The sequence below is a fragment of the Cebus imitator genome, unplaced genomic scaffold (genome assembly GCF_001604975.1).
Source record: "Cebus imitator isolate Cc_AM_T3 unplaced genomic scaffold, Cebus_imitator-1.0 Scaffold114, whole genome shotgun sequence".
Classification (NCBI taxonomy): domain Eukaryota; kingdom Metazoa; phylum Chordata; class Mammalia; order Primates; family Cebidae; genus Cebus; species Cebus imitator.
Genome location: NW_016107429.1, coordinates 3747122 through 3752337, shown reverse-complemented (window position 1 = coordinate 3752337; position 5216 = coordinate 3747122). Strand labels below are relative to the sequence as shown.

At 43.5% G+C, this 5216-nt stretch overlaps 1 pseudogene; it reads left to right on the top strand.

Annotated features, from left to right (window-relative positions):
- Positions 1–257: 257 nt before the first annotated feature.
- LOC108311364 lies at positions 258–3487 on the top strand (annotated as a pseudogene).
- Positions 3488–5216: the final 1729 nt, after the last annotated feature.

Here is a 5216-nt window from a genome sequence, read left to right as displayed (position 1 = left end):
CCAGCCACATCCACGCCAATCTCCAGGTGTCTCCTTTTCACCAAATAGTTGGTGCTATTTAGACAAGACTTTCCTCAGGAATGCAATGATTTTTGTGAAGCCTGCATAATTTCACTTTTGTCAGTCATGATGTAGCGGGACACGCCACAGACAAAACCTCTTGGACACCAGCTTTGTGAAGGAAGTAGCTTTTTACGCGGCTGGGAAAGAACCGAGCTCCCTGACTGGAAAATCCTGGCCTCTTTTAAAGACTCACAATGTTAGAGGGTACATGTGAGGGGGTCGTGATCGATGAGGTAAGCGAGGGGTATGTGACTTAAGTGGGCGCCTAATCATAATTAAACAAGAACAATGCCTTGGGGGAAGATTCCCCCATACCATGCCTGTGATCTACGGATGGGATGGGAACTAGGATGGGGGTTTGATCTTTGACCTCCAGGTTTTGTCTCCTCCACTGACCTTGTGCCTTCTATTTTTAACTTTTACTTCTCCTTTGAAATGCAATGTAGAAGGTTAAGGGGAAGTGGTCTTAGATGCTTAAGGAAGGGGTCTCCTTCCTCAATGAGACAGAAGGAGTTCTCCATCAGATGATAAGGGCTCCTGAGTTACTTTATCAGCCTCACCGGTTGCTCCATAAGCGACCATCCTGTCCCTCTTTGTTGGTGCTATGAAAAGAATTCAGGTTATCTTAATTAACAAGACATCGTAAAAAAAAAAAAAAAAAAAAAAAAAAAAAAAAAAAAAATATGGGAATGAGGAGAGCAAGTGCTTGGGGGATTAGAGAAAGGCCTACTTCCAGGCCTCAGGGAGAAGGTTTGTATTCTGGTATTTTGTGATTAACATGACTTAACTTCTCTCTCCTGTTGTTTCTGAGGAATTTCTTTCTACATGTGCATTTTATACTTTATGACTATGGCATTATTAGAGTGTCTGCTCATTTATAACCTTTACTGCCTAATGGCCTCTGCAAATGACCTTCTCTGCAGGTCCCTTCCCCTTCAACCCCTCTGCTAATTGCTCAACTCTGTTTTTTATTTCACTTTCAAATTCCTGAGAGAAAAATCTCATTGCCCTGCCTAATCAACATCATGCCTTGCTAGACAAAGCTGTTCTGTCAAACCACCTAATAAACCTCTGGATAGCCTGTATCTTGGCTGGCCTTTTATCACTTGGCCTAGGAAATACTATGTTATATAAAATGTTATATAAAACACTTAAAAGTGGGAGTGGAGCGGTCACTGGGCTGCGCTTGGATCTGTCGCTGCCTTGGTGTCCCTGTCGGGCTTCTTAGCAGCAGCCTTACAGAAAAGTGAAAGATATTTGAATATATTTGGGTAACCGAAGATGAGAATGATGAGCCCATTGAAATACCATGAGAAGACAATGGGACGGTGCTGCCGTCCATGGTTACAACCCAGTTTCCAGGGGCATGTGGGCTTCCTTACAGAAATCCACCGTCACGATGTATGAGAGGTGTCCGGCTGGTAGAAGGAATGCTGCGTGCCCCTGATGCTGGCTGGGGAAGTCTGATGTATGTTGTCAATTACCCCAAAGATAACTAAAGCAAAATGGATGAGACAGATGCTTCCTCAGCAGTGAAAGTGAAAAGAGCAGTCCAGAAGACATCCAATTTCATAGTGTTGGGTCTCCCATGGAAAACAACTGAACAGGACCTGAAAAAGTATTTTAGTACCTCCGGAGAAGTTCTTATGGTTCAGATCAAGAAAGATATTACAACTAGTTATTCAAAGGGGGTTGGCTTTGTTTGTTTAACAAAATGTGAAACACAGGTGAAAGTAATGTCACAGCGACCTATGATAGATGGACGATGGTGTAACTGTCAACTTCCTAATTTTTAAGCAAAGCCCAGATGAGCCTTTGAGAGGCAAAAAAATGCTTGTGGAGCACTGGACAGAGGACATAGCTGTGGATGGGCTGCGGCAGTTCTTCTGTCAGTACAGGGAAGTGGTGGATGTCTTCATCTCCAAGTTGTTCAGGGCCTTTGCCTTTGTTACATTTGCAGAAGATCAGGTTGAGCAGTCTCTCTGGGGAGAGGACTTGATCATTAAAGGAATCAGCATTCATATATCCAATGCTGAACCTAAGCACTGTTAAGCACGCTCTGAATGAAGAAACCACCTAAATGGGCTTTGTATGAGCAACAAGGCTGTTTATTCACTAGGGTGCGAGCAGGCTGAGTCTGAAAAAAGAGTCAGCAGAGGGTGGTGGGATAGGAGCTGGTTTTATAGGTTGGGGTAGGCAATGGAAAGTTACAGTTTAGGGTGGTATTTTGTAAGCTAGGGGGAGGTGTCACGGGGTCCAATGTCACAAGGTTGACCTATCAGTTGAGGCAGGAATAGTGGTAGAACGTTGCAAGGTCGGTTAATCAGGCCACAGGGTCCAGTGTCACAAGGTTGACTTATTAATTGAGGCAAGAACAATGGTGGAATGTCACAGGGTCGATTAATTAGGCACTGCAGAAGTACTGGGAATTCAAAGTTTTCTAAACTCATGGTAAGTATATTATAAAATACATATGTACTAAGAATGTTCAAAATTTGTTTGCTCAGTGTGGAGTATATTCTCCTTTTGCAGTTTTTCTGCTACCTCAGACTTTCTGGCTCTGGGAGGCCATCTGTAGCTGTACATGTGGATCACAGGGGTCACCATGGTTTGACTATGGTGTAGTCCGTGGTGCAGTCAGTTCAAAGAAACTTGCAAGCACAATAACAATAGACAAAAATAAGTGGAAGATTCAGTGGTAATCAAGGTGGCTTTGGGAATCAGGGTGGATTTGGTAATAGTAGAAGTGGGGAGGCCGGGCGCGGTGGCTCAAGCCTGTAATCCCAGCACTTTGGGAGGCCGAGGCAGGTGGATCACGAGGTCAAGAGATCGAGACCATCCTGGTCAACATGGTGAAACCCCGTCTCTACTAAAAATACAAAAAATCAGCTGGGCATGGTGGCGCGTGCCCGTAATCCCAGCTACTCAGGAGGCTGAGGCAGGAGAATTGCCTGAACCCAGGAGGCGGAGGTTGCGGTGAGCCGAGATCGCGCCATTGCACTCCAGCCTGGGTAACATGAATACTCCGCCTCAAAAAAAAAAAAAAAAAAATAGTAGAAGTTGGGGAGCTGGTTTGGGAAACAATCAAGGTAGTAATATGGGTGGTGGGTTGAACTTCAGTATGATCGGGATTGATCCAGCCTTGATGGCTGCAGCCCAGGCAGTGCTACAGAGCAGGTGGGGTATGATGGGCAGGTTAGCCAGCCAGTAGAACCAGTTAGTCCCATTAGGTAATAACCAAAGCCAAGGCAACATTCAGAGGAAGCCAAACTAGGCCTTTGATTCTGGAAATAACTCTTATAGTCATTCTAATTCTGGTGCAGCAGTTGGTTGGGGATCAGCATCAAATGCAGGGTCGGGCAGTGGTTTTAATGGAGGCTTTGGCTCAAGCATGGAGTCTAAGTTTTCTGGCTGAGGATTGTAGATAGTGGGGTTGTGGTTGCTTGGTATAGAATACTGGGAATTCAAATTTTCCAAACTCATGGTAAATATATGGTAAAATAAATATGAACTAAGAATGTTCAAAATTGGTTTGTTCAGTGTGGAATATATTCAGCAGTATTTTTGGCATTTTTCTTTAGAAAAAGGCAAAGCTAAAGGAATTGTATAAGTTTTGTTACATGAAAGGCTGAAATATCGAGTGGTTGAAAGTGAACTGCTGTTTGCCTGATTGGTAAACCAACACACTACAATTGACTTCAAAAGGTTTCTCCTGTGATATTTTATCCCTGGACTTGTCAAGTGAATCCTTTGCATGTTCAGAATGGAAACCATTGATTAGAACTATACTCCTTCCTCCTTGTTTTAATTTGAACCCCACCATACGGATTTTTGTTTTCTTAAGAAAATCTCCTTTTGGGAGCTCATGGTTTCACAGTGTTTGGTTCTTCTGTTTTTTAACACTTGTCTCCCCTCATATACAAAAGTACAATATGAAACCTTCATTTAATCTCTGCAGTTCATCTCATTTCAAAAGTTTATGGAAGAAACACTTCATTAAAAGTAGTGCTGTAGGCCGGGCGCGGTGGCTCAAGCCTGTAATCCCAGCACTTTGGGAGGCCGAGGCGGGTGGATCACGAGGTCAAGAGATCGAGACCATCCTGGTCAACATGGTGAAACCCCGTCTCCATTAAAAATACAAAAAATTAGCTGGGCATGGTGGTGGCATGCCTGTAATCCCAGCTACTCAGGAGGCTGAGGCAGGAGAATTGCCTGAACCCAGGAGGTGGAGGTTGCGGTGAGCCGAGATTGTGCCATTGCACTCCAGCCTGGGTAACGTGAGTGAAACTCCGTCTCAAAAAAAATAATAATAATAAAAATAAAAAATAAATAAAAAATAAAAGTAGTGCTGTAAATATTCTGCCATGGGAATGCTTCCGCCTACATGCTTTCTCATTGAGGAATTCGTCATCACGCATAACAGACCGCGTCTTTGATGGCGGGTGTACCATTTTTATCCATTACTCTTTATTTCATAGAGTCATATCAATGCTATGAACGCAAAGCTGTGATATGGAACCAACCAGAGGGCTGTTTGAGCCTTTGAAACCTTGTGTGGATGGTGCCTAGGCATGAATGGCTAGTATGAGCGAGAAAAGAAGAGAGTGCATGCAGAGACTTGGTGGTGCATGATGGATATTTTTTTAACTTGGTGAGATGTGTCTCTCCATCTGTAGCTTTGGTGAAAGAGTGTGCAAAGGGCAATGATTGCAAATAATGTACGAATGCTTTCTGCATTCAAAGGATATCCACATCTGTTGGAAGACTTTAAGTGAGGTTTTCTTCTTAGATAACCCACATTAGTTGGACGTGTTAAGTAAAACAATACTACAATACTTGTACTCCCTCTACCCCTTTGTCGATTGCTGTGGATGCTGTATGGTGTATGTTCTCTTCTGTTACTGATATGTAGGTGTGGTAATGTTAACTGAAGCTGACGGGTTGGGAACATGGACTGAGCCTGTGGTATGCTTTCAGGAGTACTTGGAAGCAGAGTTCACCAGTGAGCTCAGGTGCCTCAAAGAAGGGTGGAAGTTCTAATGTCTGTTAGCTACCCGTAAGAATGCTGTTTGCTGCAGTTCTGTGTCCTGTGCTTGGTTGCTTTTTAAAAGAGTTGCCAATGTTGGAAATTCTTAAATAAAACTGATTTTAAT